Raw genomic sequence first — 15,593 nt, 5'->3', positions numbered from 1 at the left:
CGCTAGCCAATGGCGCCACAGAGACAGTCGTGCTCCACTCTCACCACAATCAGAACATATCTTCAAAGCTATCAACGAAAAGAGAAAAAAAGCGACACACCGTCCCCGGGTGGGCTCAAACCTCCAACCTCTCGGTTAACAGCCGATCGCGCTAGCCAATTGCGCCACGGAGACAGTCCTGCTATACTCTCACCACCATCAGAACATATCTTGAAAGCTATCAGTCCAAAGAAAAAAAGCGCCGCACCACTCCGGGTGGGCTCGAACCTCCAACCTTTCGTCTAACAGCCGATCGCGCTAGCCGACTGCGCCACGGAGACAGTCGTGCTCCACTTTCACCACCATCAAAACATATCTTCAAAGCTATCACCGCAAAGAAAAAAAAAACGACACACTGTCCCCGGGTGGGCTCGAAACTCCAAGCTTTCGGTTAACAGCCGATCACGCTAGCCGATTGCGCCACGGAAACAGTCATGCTCCACTCTCACCACCATCAGAACATATCTTCAAAGCTATCGGCCCAAAGAAAAAAAAAAGCGCCGCACTACCACCGGGTGGGCTCTAACCTCCAACCTTTCGGTTAACAGCCGATCGCGCTCGCCAATTGCGCCATGGAGACAGTCGTGCTCCACTCTCACCAACATCAGAACATATCTTCAAAGCTATCAGCCCAAAGAAAAAAAAGCGCCGCACCACTCCCGGCCGGGCTCGAACCTCCATCCTTTCTGTTAACAGCCGATCGCGATAGCCAATTGCGTCACGGAGACAGTCGTGCTCCACTCTCACCACCATTAGAACATATCTTCAAAGCAATCAGCGCAAAGAAAAAAAAGCGACACACCGTCCCCGGGTGGTCTCGAAACTCCAACTTTTCGGTTAACAGCCGATCGCGCTAGCCAATTGCGCCACGGAGACAGTACTGCTCTACTCTCACCACCATCAGAACATATCTTCAAAGCTATCAGCTCAAAGAAAAAAAAGTGCCGCACCACTACCGGGTGGGCTCGAAACTCCAAGCTTTCAGTTAACAGCCGATCGCGCTAGCCAATTGCGCCACGAAGACAGTCCTGCTCCACTCTCACCACCATCAGAACATATCTTCAAAGCTATCAGCGCAAAGAAAAAAAAAGCGACACACCGTCCCCAGGTGGGCTCGAAACTCCAACCTTTCGGTTAACAGCCGATCGCGCTAGCCAATTGCGCCACGGAGACAGTCCTGCTCCACTCTCACCACCATCAGAACATATCTTCAAAGCTATCAGCTCAAAGAAAAAAAAGCGCCGAGCCACTACCGGGTGGGCTCGAAACTCCAAGCTTTCGGTTAACAGCCGATCGCGCTAGCCAATTGCGCCACTGAGACTGTCCTGCTCCACTCTAGCCAACATCAGAACATATCTTTAAAGCTATCAGCCCAAAGAAAAAAAGAGACACACCACTCCTGGGAGGGCTCCAACCTCCAACCTTTCGGTTAACAGCCGATAGCGCTAGCCAATTGCGCCACAGAGACATTCGTGCTCCACTCTCACCACCGTCAGAACATTTCTTCGCAGCTAGCAGCCCAAAGAAAATAAAGCGCCGCACCACCACCGGGTGGGCTCGAACCTCCAACCTTTCGGTTAACAGCTGATCGCGCTAGCCAATGGCGCCACAGAGACAGTCGTGCTCCACTCTCACCACAATCAGAACATATCTTCAAAGCTATCAGCGAAAAGAGAAAAAAAGCGACACACCGTCCCCGGGTGGGCTCAAACCTCCAACCTCTCGGTTAACAGCCGATCGCGCTAGCCAATTGCGCCACGGAGACAGTCCTGCTATACTCTCACCACCATCAGAACATATCTTGAAAGCTATCAGTCCAAAGAAAAAAAGCGCCGCACCACTCCGGGTGGGCTCGAACCTCCAACCTTTCGTCTAACAGCCGATCGCGCTGGCCGATTGCGCCACGGAGACAGTCGTGCTCCACTTTCACCACCATCAAAACATATCTTCAAAGCTATCACCGCAAAGAAAAAAAACGACACACTGTCCCCGGGTGGGCTCGAAACTCCAAGCTTTCGGTTAGCAGCCGATCACGCTAGCCGATTGCGCCACGGAAACAGTCATGCTCCACTCTCACCACCATCAGAACATATCTTCAAAGCTATCGGCCCAAAGAAAAAAAAGCGCCGCACTACCACCGGGTGGGCTCTAACCTCCAACCTTTCGGTTAACAGCCGATCGCGCTCGCCAATTGCGCCATGGAGACAGTCGTGCTCCACTCTCACCAACATCAGAACATATCTTCAAAGCTATCAGCTCAAAGAAAAAAAAGCGCCGCACCACTACCGGGTGGTCTCGAAACTCCAAGCTTTCAGTTAACAGCCGATCGCGCTAGCCAATTGCGCCACGAAGACAGTCCTGCTCCACTCTCACCACCATCAGAACATATCTTCAAAGCTATCAGCGCAAAGAAAAAAAAAGCGACACACCGTCCCCAGGTGGGCTCGAAACTCCAACCTTTCGGTTAACAGCCGATCGCGCTAGCCAATTGCGCCACGGAGACAGTCCTGCTCCACTCTCACCACCATCAGAACATATCGTTAAAGCTACCAGCTCAAAGAAAAAAAAGCGCCGAGCCACTACCGGGTGGGCTCGAAACTCCAAGCTTTCGGTTAACAGACGATCGCGCTAGCCAATTGCGCCACGAAGACAGTCCTGCTCTACTCTCACCACCATCAGAACATATCTTCAAAGCTATCAGCCCAAAGAAAAAAAGCGCCGCACCACCACCGGGTGGGCTAGAACCTCAAACCTTTTGGTTAACAGTCGATCGCGCTAGACAATTGCGCCACGGAGACAGTCCTGCTCCACTCTCACCACCATCAGAACATATCTTCAAAGCTATCAGCCCAAAGAAAAAAAAAGTGCCGCACTACCACCGGGTGGGCTCTAACCTCCAACCTTTCGGTTAACAGCCGATCTCGCTCGCCAATTGCGCCATGCAGACAGTCGTGCTCCACTCTCACCAACATCAGAACATATCTTCAAAGCTATGAGCCCAAAGAAAAAAAAGCGCCGCACCACCCCCGGCCGGGCTCGAACGTCCATCCTTTCTGTTAAAAGCCGATCGCGATAGCCAATTGCGTCACGGAGACAGTCGTGCTCCACTCTCACCACCATTAGAACATATCTTCAAAGCAATCAGCGCAAAGAAAAAAAAGCGACACACTGTCCCCGGGTGGGCTCGAAACTCCAACTTTTCGGTTAACAGCCGATCGCGCTAGCCAATTGCGCCACGGAGACAGTCCTGCTCTACTCTCACCACCATCAGAACATATCTTCAAAGCTATGAGCTCAAAGAAAAAAAAGTGCCGCACCAATACCGGGTGGGCTCGAAACTGCAAGCTTTCGGTTAACAGCCGATCGCGCTAGCCAATTGCGCCACTGAGACAGTCCTGCTCCACTCTCACCACCATCAGAACATATCTTCAAAGCTATCAGCGCAAAGAAAAAAAAAGCGACACACCGTCCCCGGGTGGGCTCGAAACTCCAAGCTTTCGGTTAACAGCCGATCGCGCTAGCCAATTGCGCCACGGAGACAGTCCTGCTCTACTCTCACCACCATCAGAACATATCTTCAAAGCTATCAGCCTTAAGAAAAAAAGCGCCACACCACCACCGGGTGGGCTCGAACCTCCAACCTTTCGGTTAACAGTCGACCGCGCTAGCCAACTGCGCCACGCAGACAGTCCTGCTTCACTCTCACCACCATCAGTACATATCTTCAAAGCTATCAGCCCATAGAAAAAAGCCCGCACCACCACCGGGTGTGCTCGAACCTTTAACCTTTCGGTTAACGGCCGAACGCCCTAGCCAATTGCGCCACTGAGACTGTCCTGCTCCACTCTAGCCAACATCAGAACATATCTTTAAAGCTATCAGCCCAAAGAAAAAAAGCGACACACCACTCCCGGGAGGGCTCGAACCTCCAACCTTTCGGTTAACAGCCGATAGCGCTAGCCAATTGCGCCACAGAGACATTCGTGCTCCACTCTCACCACCGTCAGAACATTTCTTCGCAGCTATCAGCCCAAAGAAAAAAAAGCGCCGCACCACCACCGGGTGGGCTCGAACCTCCAACCTTTCGGTTAACAGCTGATCGCGCTAGCCAATGGCGCCACAGAGACAGTCATGCTCCACTCTCACCACAATCAGAACATATCTTCAAAGCTATCTGCGAAAAGAGAAAAAAAGCGACACACCGTCCCCGGGTGGGCTCAAACCTCCAACCTCTCGGTTAACAGCCGATCGCGCTAGCCAATCGCGCCACGGAGACAGTCCTGCTATACTCTCACCACCATCAGAACATATCTTGAAAGCTATCAGTCCAAAGAAAAAAAGCGCCGCACCACTCCCGGTGGGCTCGAACCTCCAACCTTTCGTCTAACAGCCGATCGCGCTAGCCGATTGCGCCACGGAGACAGTCGTGCTCCACTTTCACCACCATCAAAACATATCTTCAAAGCTATCACCGCAAAGAAAAAAAAACGACACACTGTCCCCGGGTGGGCTCGAAACTCCAAGCTTTCGGTTAACAGCCGATCACGCTAGCCGATTGCGCCACGGAAACAGTCATGCTCCACTCTCACCACCATCAGAACATATCTTCAAAGCTATCAGCCCAAAGAAAAAAAGCGCCGCACCACCACCGGGTGGGCTAGAACCTCAAACCTTTTGGTTAACAGTCGATCGCGCTAGCCAATTGCGCCACGGAGACAGTCCTGCTTCACTCTCACCACCATAAGAACATATCTCTAAAGCTATCAGCCCATGGAAAAATAAGCCCACACCACCACTGGGTGAGCGCGAACCTCCAACCTTTCGGATAACAGCCGATCGCGCTAGCCAATTGCGCCACGAAGACAGTCCTGCTCCACTCTCACCACCATCAGAACATATCTTCAAAGCTATCAGCGCAAAGAAAAAAAAAGCGACACACCGTCCCCTGGTGGGCTCGAAACTCCAACCTTTCGGTTAACAGCCGATCGCGCTAGCCAATTGCGCCACGGAGACAGTCCTGCTCCACTCTCACCACCATCAGAACATATCTTCAAAGCTATCAGATCAAAGAAAAAAAAGCGCCGAGCCACTACCGGGTGGGCTCGAAACTCCAAGCTTTCGGTTAACAGCCGATCGCGCTAGCCAATTGCGCCACGAAGACAGTCCTGCTCTACTCTCACCACCATCAGAACATATCTTCAAAGCTATAAGCCCAAAGAAAAAAAGCGCCGCACCACCACCGGGTGGGCTAGAACCTCAAACCTTTTGGTTAACAGTCGATCGCGCTAGCCAATTGCGCCACGGAGACAGTCCTTCTTCACTCTCACCACCATAAGAACATATCTCTAAAGCTATCAGCCCATAGAAAAATAAGCCCCACCACCACCGGGTGAGCGCGAACCTCCAACCTTTCGGTTAACAGCCGATCGCGCTAGCCAATCGCGCCACGGAGACAGCCCTGCTATACTCTCACTACCATCTAAACATATCTTCAAAGCTATCAGTCCAAAGAAAAAAAGCGCCGCACCACTCCGGGTGGGCTCGAACCTCCAAGCTTTCGTCCAACAGCCGATCGCGCTAGCCAATTGCGCCACGGAGACAGTCGTGCTCCACTTTAACCACCATCAGAACATATCTTCAAAGCTATCACCGGAAAGAAAAAAAAGCGACACACCGTCCCCGGGCTGGCTCGAAACTCCAAGCTTTCGGTTAACAGCCGATCACGCTAGCCAATTGCGCCACGGAGACAGTCATGCTCCACTCTCACCACCATCAGAACATATCTTCAAAGCTATCAGCCCAAAGAAAAAAAAAGCGCCGCACTACCATCGGGTGGGCTCTAACCTCCAACCTTTCGGTTAACAGCCGATCTCGCTCGCCAATTGCGCCATGGAGACAGTCGTGCTCCACTCTCACCAACATCAGAACATATCTTCAAAGCTATCAGCCCAAAGAAAAAAAAGCGCCGCACCACCCCCGGCAGGGCTCGAACCTCCATCCTTTCTGTTAACAGCCGATCGCGATAGCCAATTGCGTCACGGAGACAGTCGTGCTCCACTCTCACCACCATTAGAACATATCTTCAAAGCAATCAGCGCAAAGAAAAAAAAAAGCGATACACCGTCCCCGGGTGGGCTCGAAACTCCAACTTTTCGGTTAACAGACGATCGCGCTAGCCAATTGCGCCACGGAGACAGTCCTGCTCTACTCTCACCACCATCAGAACATATCTTCAAAGCTATCAGCTCAAAGAAAAAAAAAGTGCCGCACCAATACCGGGTGGGCTCGAAACTCCAAGCTTTCAGTTAACAGCCGATCGCGCTAGCCAATTGCGCCACGGAGACAGTCCTGCTCCACTCTCACCACCATCAGAACATATCTTCAAAGCTATCAGCGCAAAGAAAAAAAAGCGACACACCGTCCCCGGGTGGGCTCGAAACTCAAACCTTTCAGTTAACAGCCGATCGCGCTAGCCAATTGCGCCACGGAGACAGTCCTGCTCCACTCTCACCACCATTAGAACATATCTTCAAAGCTATCAGCTCAAAGAAAAAAAAGCGCCGCGCCACTACCGGGTGGGCTCGAAACTCCAAGCTTTCGGTTAACAGCCGATCGCGCTAGCCAATTGCGCCACGGAGACAGTCCTGCTCCACTCTCACCACCATCAGAACATATCTTCAAAGCTATCAGCCCAAAGAAAAAAAGCGCCGCACCACCACCGGGTGGGCTCGGACCACCAACCTTTCGGTTAACAGTCGATCGCGCTAGCCAACTGCGCCACGGAGACAGTCCTGCTTCACTCTCACCACCATCAGTACAAATCTTCAAAGCTATCAGCTCATAGAAAAAAGCCCGCACCACCACCGGGTGTGCTCGAACCTTTAACCTTTCGGTTAACGGCCGAACGCGCTAGCCAATTGCGCCACGGAGCCTGTCCTGCTCCACTCTAGCCAACATCAGAACATATCTTTAAAGCTATCAGCCCAAAGAAAAAAAGCAACACACCACTCCCGGGAGGGCTCGAACCTCCAACCCTTCGGTTAACAGCCGATAGCGCTAGCCAATTGCGCCACGGAGACAGTCGTGCTCCACTCTCACCACCGTCAGAACATTTCTTCGGAGCTATCAGCCCAAAGAAAAAAAAAGCGCCGCACCACCACCGGGTGGGCTCGAACCTCCAACCTTTCGGTTAATAGCCGGTCGCGCTAGCCAATGGCGCCACAGAGACAGTCGTGCTCCACTCTCACCACCATAAAAACATATCTTCAAAGCTATCAGCGAAAAGAAAAAAAAAAGCGACACATCGTCCCCGGGTGGGCTCAAACCTCCAACCTCTCGGTTAACAGCCGATCGCGCTAGCCAATTGCGCCACGGAGACAGTCCTGCTATACTCTCACCACCATCAGAACATATCTTCAAAGCTATCAGTCCAAAGAAAAAAAGCGCCGCACCACTCCGGGTTGGCTCGAACCTCCAACTTTTCGTCTAACAGCCGATCGCGCTAGCCAATTGCGCCACGGAGACAGTCGTGCTCCACTTTCACCACCATCAGAACATATTTTCAAAGCTATCACCGCAAAGAAAAAAAGCGACACACTGTCCCCGGGTGGGCTCGAAACTCCAAGCTCTCGGTTAACAGCCGATCACGCTAGCCGATTGCGCCACGGAAACAGTCATGCTCCACTCTCACCACCATCAGAACATATCTTCAAAGCTATCAGCACAAAGAAAAAAAAAGCGCCGCACTACCACCGGGTGGGCTCTAACCTCCAACTTTTCGGTTAACAGCCGATCGCGCTCGCCAATTGCGCCATGGAGACAGTCGTGCTCCACTCTCACCAACATCAGAACATATCTTCAAAGCTATCAGCCCAAAGAAAAAAAAGCGCCGCACCACTCCCGGCCGGGCTCGAACCTCCATCCTTTCTGTTAACAGCCGATCGCGATAGCCAATTGCGTCACGGAGACAGTCGTGCTCCACTCTCACCACCATTAGAACATATCTTCAAAGCAATCAGCGCAAAGAAAAAAAAGCGACACACCGTCCCCGGGTGGTCTCGAAACTTCAACTTTTCGGTTAACAGCCGATCGCGCTAGCCAATTGCGCCACGGAGACAGTCCTGCTCTACTCTCACCACCATCAGAACATATCTTCAAAGCTATCAGGTCAAAGAAAAAAAAGCGCCGCACCACTACCGGGTGGGCTCGAAACTCCAAGCTTTCAGTTAACAGCCGATCGCGCTAGCCAATTGCGCCACGGAGACAGTCCTGCTCCACTCTCACCACCATCAGAACATATCTTCAAAGCTATCAGCGCAAAGAAAAAAAAGCGACACACCGTCCCCGGGTGGGCTCGAAACTCCAACCTTTCGGTTAACAGCCGATCGCGCTAGCCAATTGCGCCACGGAGACAGCCCTGCTCCACTCTCACCACCATCAGAACATATCTTCAAAGCTATCAGCTCAAAGAAAAAAAAGCGCCGAGCCACTACCGGGTGGGCTCGAAACTCCAAGCTTTCGGTTAACAGCCGATCGCGCTAGCCAATTGCGCCACGAAGACAGTCCTGCTCTACTCTCACCACCATCAGAACATATTTTCAAAGCTATCAGCCCAAAGAAAAAAAGCGCCGCACCACCACCGGGTGGGCTCGAACCTCAAACCTTTTGGTTAACAGTCGATCGCGCTAGCCAATTGCGCCACGGAGACAGTCCTGCTTCACTCTCACCACCATAAGAACATATCTCTAAAGCTATCAGCCCATAGAAAAATAAGCCCACACCACCACCGGGTGGGCTCAAACCTCCAACCTTTCGGATAACAGCCGATCGCGCTAGCCAATTGCGCCACGGAGAGAGTCGTGCTCCACTCTCACCACCATCAGAACATATCTTCAAAGCTATCAGCCCAAAGAAAAAAAAAGCGCCGCACTACCACCGGGTGGGCTCTAACCTCCAACCTTTCGGTTAACAGCCGATCTCGCTCGCCAATTGCGCCATGGAGACAGTCGTGCTCCACTCTCACCAACATCAGAACATATCTTCAAAGCTATCAGCCCAAAGAAAAAAAAGCGCCGCACCACCATCGGCCGGGCTCGAACCTCCATCCTTTCTGTTAACAGCCGATCGCGATAGCCAATTGCGTCACGGAGACAGTCGTGCTCCACTCTCACCACCATTAGAACATATCTTCAAAGCAATCAGCGCAAAGAAAAAAAAGCGACACACCGTCCCCGGGTGGGCTCGAAACTCCAACTTTTCGGTTAACAGCCGATCGCGCTAGCCAATTGCGCCACGGAGACAGTCCTGCTCTACTCTCACCACCATCAGAACATATCTTCAAAGCTATCAGCTCAAAGAAAAAAAGTGCCGCACCAATACCGGGTGGGCTCGAAACTCCAAGCTTTCGGTTAACAGCCGATCGCGCTAGCCAATTGCGCCACGGAGACAGTCCTGCTCCACTCTCACCACCATCAGAACATATCTTCAAAGCTATCAGCGCAAAGAAAAAAAAAGCGACACACCGTCCCCGGGTGGGCTCGAAACTCAAACCTTTCGGTTAACAGCCGATCGCGCTAGCCAATTGCGCCACGGAGACAGTCCTGCTCCACTCTCACCACCATCAGAACATATCTTCAAAGCTATCTGCTCAAAGAAAAAAAAGCGCCGAGCCACTACCGGGTGGGCTCGAAACTCCAAGCTTTCGGTTAACACCCGATCGCGCTAGCCAATTGCGCCACGGAGACAGTCCTGCTCTACTCTCACCACCATCAGAACATATCTTCAAAGTTATCAGCGCAAAAAAAAGCAACACACCACTCCCGGGAGGGCTCGAACCTCCAACCTTTCGCCTAACAGCTGATCGCGCTAGCAAATTGCGCCACGGAGACAGTCCTGCTATACTCTCAATACCATCAGAACATATCTTCAAAGCTATCAGCCCAAAGAAAAAAAAGTGCCGCACCACCACCGGGTGGGCTCGAACCTCCAACTTTTTGGTTAACTGCAAATTGCGCTAGCCAACTGCGCCACGGAGACAGTCGTGCTCCACTCTCTCCACCGTCCGAACATTTCTTCACAGCTATCAGACCAAAGAAAAAGAAGCGCCGCACCACCACCGGGTGGGCTCGAACCTGCAACCTTTCGGTCAACAGCAGATCGCGCTAGCCAATTGCGCCACGGAGACAGTCGTGCTCCACTCTCACCACCATCAGAACATATCTTCAAAGCTGTCAAAAAAAGAAAAAAAAGCGACACACCGTCCCCGGTGGGCTCAAACCTCCAACCTCTCGGTTAACAGCCGATCGCGCTAGCCAATAGCGCCACGGAGACAGTCCTGCTATACTCTCACCACCATCAGAACATATCTTCAAAGCTATCAGTCCAAAGAAAAAAAAATCGCCGCACCACTCCGGGGGGGGCTCGAACCTCCAGCTTTTCGTCTAACAGCCGATCGCGCTAGCCAATTGCGCCACGGAGACAGTGAGGCTCCACTTTTACCACCATCAGAACATATCTTCAAAGCTATCAGCGCAAAAAAAGCGACACACCGTCCCCGGGTGGGCTCGAAACTCCAACTTTTAGGTTAACAGCCGATCGCGCTAGCCAATTGCGCCACGGAGACAGTCCTGCTCTACTCTCACCACCATCAGAACATATCTTCAAAGCTATCAGCTCAAAGAAAAAAAAAGCGCCGCACCAATACCGGGTGGGCTCGAAACTCCAAGCTTTCGGTTAACAGCCGATCGCGCTAGCCAATTGCGCCACGGAGACAGTCCTGCTCCACTCTCACCACCATCAGAACATATCTTCAAAGCTATCAGCGCAAAGAAAAAAAAAGCGACACACCGTCCCCGGGTGGGCTAGAAACTCAAACCTTTCGGTTAACAGCCGATCGCGCTAGCCAATTGCGCCACGGAGACAGTCCTGCTCCACTCTCACCACCATCAGAACATATCTTCAAAGCTATCTGCTCAAATAAAAAAAAGCGCCGAGCCACTACCGGGTGGGCTCGAAACTCCAAGCTTTCGGTTAACAGCCGATCACGCTAGCCAATTGCGCCACGGAGACAGTCCTGCTCTACTCTCACCACCATCAGAACATATCTTCAAAGCTATCAGCCCATAGAAAAAAAGCGCCGCACCACCACCGGGTGGGCTCGAACCTCAAACCTTTTGGTTAACAGTCAATCGCGCTAGCCAATGGCGCCACGGAGACAGTCCTGCTTCACTCTCACCACCATCAGAACATATCTTCAAAGCTATCAGCCCAAAGAAAAAAAAGTGCCGCACCACCACCGGGTGGGCTCGAACCTCCAAATTTTTGGTTAACTGCAAATCGCGCTAGCCAACTGTGCCACGGAGACAGTCGTGCTCCACTCTCACCACCGTCCGAACATTTCTTCACAGCTATCAGCCCAAAGGAAAAGAGGCGCCGCACCACCACCGGGTGGGCTCGAACCTGCAACCTTTCGGTCAACAGCAGATCGCGCTAGCCAATTGCGCCACGGAGACAGTCGTGCTCCACTCTCACCACCATCAGAGCATATCTTCAAAGCTGTCAGGGAAAAGAAAAAAAAGCGACACACCGTCCCTGGGTTGGCTCAAACCTCCAACCTCTCGGTTAACAGCCGATCGCGCTAGCCAATTGCGCCACGGAGACAGTCCTGATATACTCTCACCACCATCAGAACATATCTTCAAAGCTATCAGTCCAAAGAAAAAAAGCGCCGCACCACTCCGGGTGGGCTCGAACCTCCAACCTTTCGTCTAACAGCCGATCGCGCTAGCCAATTGCGCCACGGAGACAGTCGTGCTCCACTTTTACCACCATCAGAACATATCTTCAAAGCAATCAGCGCAAAGAAAAAAAAGCGACACACCGTCCCCGGGTGGGCTCGAAACTCCAACTTTTCGGTTAACAGCCGATCGCGCTAGCCAATTGCGCCACGGAGACAGTCCTGCTCTACTCTCACCACCATCAGAACATATCTTCAAAGCTATCAGCTCAAAGAAAAAAAAAGCGCCGCACCAATACCGGGTGGGCTCGAAACTCCAAGCTTTCGGTTAACAGCCGATCGCGCTAGCCAATTGCGCCACGGAGACAGTCCTGCTCCACTCTCACCACCATCAGAACATATCTTCAAAGCTATCAGCGCAAAGAAAAAAAAAGCGACACACCGTCCCCGGGTGGGCTAGAAACTCAACCCTTTCGGTTAACAGCCGATCGCGCTAGCCAATTGCGCCACGGAGACAGTCCTGCTCCACTCTCACCACCATCAGAACATATCTTCAAAGCTATCTGCTCAAATAAAAAAAAAGCGCCGAGCCACTACCGGGTGGGCTCGAAACTTCAAGCTTTCGGTTAACAGCCGATCGCGCTAGCCAATTGCGCCACGGAGACAGTCCTGCTCTACTCTCACCACCATCAGAACATATCTTCAAAGCTATCAGCCCAAAGAAAAAAAGCGCCGCACCACCACCGGGTGGGCTCGAACCTCAAACCTTTTGGTTAACAGTCGATCGCGCTAGCCAATGGCGCCACGGACACAGTCCTGCTTCACTCTCACCACCATCAGAACATATCTTCAAAGCTATCAGCTCAAAGAAAAAAAAGTGCCGCACCACCACCGGGTGGGCTCGAACCTCCAAATTTTTGGTTAACTGCAAATCGCGCTAGCCAACTGTGCCACGGAGACAGTCGTGCTCCACTCTCACCACCGTCCGAACATTTCTTCAGAGCTATCAGCCCAAAGGAAAAGAAGCGCCGCACCACCACAGGTGGGCTCGAACCTGCAACCTTTCGGTCAACAGCAGATCGCGCTAGCCAATTGCGCCACGGAGACAGTCGTGCTCCACTCTCACCACCATCAGAACATATCTTCAAAGCTGTCAGGGAAAAGAAAAAAAAGCGACACACCGTCCCCGGGTGGGCTCAAACCTCCAACCTCTCGGTTAACAGCCAATCGCGCTAGCCAATTGCGCCACGGAGACAGTCCTGATGTACTCTCACCACCATCAGAACATATCTTCAAAGCTATCAGTCCAAAGAAAAAAAGCGCCGCACCACTCCGGGTGGGCTCGAACCTCCAACCTTTCGTCTAACAGCCGATCGCGCTAGCCAATTGCGCCACGGAGACAGTCGTGCTCCACTTTCACCACCATCAGAACATATCTTCAAAGCTATCACCGGAAAGAAAAAAAAGCGACACACCGTCCCCGGGTGGGCTCGAAACTCCAAGCTTTCGGTTAACAGCCGATCACGCTAGCCAATTGCGCCACGGAGACAGTCACGGAGACAACCAAAAGGTTGGAGGTTCGAGCCCACCCAGTGGTGGTGTGGGCTTATTTTTCTATGGGCTGATAGCTTTGAAGATATGTTCTGATGGTGGTGAGAGTGAAGCAGGACTGTCTCCGTGGCGCAATTGGCTAGCGTGATCGACTGTTAACAAAAATGTTTGAGGTTCGAGCCCACCCGGTGGTGGTGCGGCGCTTTTTTTCTTTGGGCTGATAGCTTTGAAGATATGTTCTGATGGTGGTGAGAGTAGAGCAGGACTGTCTCCGTGGCGCAATTGGCTAGCGCTATCGGCTGTTAACCGAAAGCTTGGAGTTTCGAGCCCACCCGGTAGCGGCGCGGCGCTTTTTTTTCTTTGAGCTGATAGCTTTGAAGATATGTTCTGATGGGGGTGAGAGTGGAGCAGGACTGTCTCCGTGGCGCAATTGGCTAGCGCGATCGGCTGTTAACCGAAAGGTTGGAGTTTCGAGCCCACCCGGGGGTGGTGCGCCGCTTTTTTTCTTTGGGCTGATAGCTTTGAAGATATGTTCTGATGTTAGTGAGAGTGGAGCACGACTGTCTCCATGGCGCAATTGGCGAGCGCGATCGGCTGTTAACCGAAAGGTTGGAGGTTCGAGCCCACCCGGTGGTAGTGCGGCGCTTTTTTTTCTTTGGGCTGATAGCTTTGAAGATATGTTCTGATGGTGGTGAGAGTGGAGCTGGACTGTCTCCGTTGCGCAATTGGCTAGCGTGATCGGCTGTTAACCGAAAGCTTGGAGTTTCGAGCCCACTGGGGACGGTGTGTCGCTTTTTTTCTTTGGACTGATAGCTTTGAAGATATGTCCTGATGGTGGTGAGAGTATAGCAGGACTGTCTCCGTGGCGCAATCGGCTAGCGCGATCGGCTGTTAACCGAGAGGTTGGAGGTTTGAGCCCACCCGGGGACGGTGTGTCGCTTTTTTTTCTTTTCGCTGATAGCTTTGAAGATATGTTCTGATGGTGGTGAGAGTGGAGCACGACTGTCTCTGTGGCGCAATTGGCTAGCGCGATCTGCTGTTGACTGAATGTTTGGAGGTTTGAGCCCACCCGGTGGTGGTGCGGCACTTTTTTTTCTTTGGGCTGATAGCTCTGAAGAAATGTTCTGATGGGGGTGAGATTATAGCAGGACTGCCTCCGTGGCGCAATTTGCTAGCGCGATCGGCTGTTAAGCGAAAGGTTGGAGGTTCGAGCCCTCCTGGGAGTGGTGTGTTTCTTTTTTCATTGCGCTGATAGCTTTGAAGATATGTTCTAATGGTGGTGAGAGTGGAGCACGACTGTCTCCGTGGCCCAATTGGCTAGCGCGATCCGCTGTTAACGTAAAGGTTGGAGGTTCGAGCCCACCAGGTGGTGGGGCGGCGCTTTTTTTTCTTTAGGCTGATAGCTCTGAAGAAATGTTCTGATGGTGGTGAGAGTGAAGCAGGACTGTCTCCGTGGCGCAATTGGCTAGCGCGATCGGCTGTTAACAAAAATGTTTGAGGTTCGAGCCCACCCGGTGGTGGTGCGGCGCTTTTTTTCTTTGGGCTGATAGCTTTGAAGATATGTTCTGATGGTGGTGAGAGTAGAGCAGGACTGTCTCCGTGGCGCAATTGGCTAGCGCGATCGGCTGTTAACCTAAAGCTTGGAGTTTCGAGCCCACCCGGTAGCGGCGCGGCGCTTTTTTTCTTTGAGCTGATAGCTTTGAAGATATGTTCTGATGGTGGTGAGAGTGGAGCACGACTGTCTCCGTGGCGCAATTGGCTAGCGCGATCGGCTGTTAACAGAAAGGATGGAGGTTCGAGCCCACCCGGGGGTGGTGCGCCGCTTTTTTTCTTTTGGCTGATAGCTTTGAAGATATGTTCTGATGTTAGTGAGAGTGGAGCACGACTGTCTCCATGGCGCAATTGGCGAGCGCGATCGGCTGTTAACCGAAAGGTTGGAGGTTCGAGCCCACCCGGTAGCGGCGCGGCGCTTTTTTTTCTTTGAGCTGATAGCTTTGAAGATATGTTCTGATGGTGGTGAGAGTGGAGCTGGACTGTCTCCGTTGCGCAATTGGCTAGCGTGATCGGCTGTTAACCGAAAGCTTGGAGTTTCGAGCCCACTGGGGACGGTGTGTCGCTTTTTTTGCGCTGACAGCTTTGAAGATATGTTCTGATGGTGGTGAAAGTGGAGCCTCAGTGTCTCCGTGGCGCAATTGGCTAGCGCCATCGGCTGTTAGACGAAAGGTTGGAGGTTCGAGCCCACCCAAAATGGTGCGGCGCTTTTTTTCTG

The 15,593-nt window shown here is 52.3% G+C and overlaps 4 non-coding genes across 4 annotated transcripts; 1 reads left to right on the top strand and 3 right to left on the bottom strand.

Moving 5' to 3' along the window:
* Positions 1–100: 100 nt before the first annotated feature.
* On the bottom strand, positions 101–174 carry TRNAN-GUU (transfer RNA asparagine (anticodon GUU)). The gene has a single exon. It is a non-coding gene; the product is annotated as a tRNA-Asn (tRNA).
* A 1,556-nt stretch (positions 175–1,730) lies between these two features.
* On the bottom strand, positions 1,731–1,804 carry TRNAN-GUU (transfer RNA asparagine (anticodon GUU)). Its single transcript has one exon. It is a non-coding gene; the product is annotated as a tRNA-Asn (tRNA).
* Positions 1,805–7,343: 5,539 nt separating this feature from the next.
* Positions 7,344–7,417, bottom strand: TRNAN-GUU (transfer RNA asparagine (anticodon GUU)). Its single transcript has one exon. It is a non-coding gene; the product is annotated as a tRNA-Asn (tRNA).
* A 6,763-nt stretch (positions 7,418–14,180) lies between these two features.
* TRNAN-GUU (transfer RNA asparagine (anticodon GUU)) lies at positions 14,181–14,254 on the top strand. The gene has a single exon. It is a non-coding gene; the product is annotated as a tRNA-Asn (tRNA).
* The last annotated feature ends 1,339 nt before the right edge of the window (positions 14,255–15,593 follow it).

This window comes from Rhipicephalus microplus, unplaced genomic scaffold (genome assembly GCF_043290135.1).
Source record: "Rhipicephalus microplus isolate Deutch F79 unplaced genomic scaffold, USDA_Rmic scaffold_40, whole genome shotgun sequence".
NCBI classification, from domain to species: Eukaryota; Metazoa; Arthropoda; class Arachnida; order Ixodida; family Ixodidae; genus Rhipicephalus; species Rhipicephalus microplus.
This window is presented reverse-complemented; position numbering and strand designations above follow the sequence as displayed.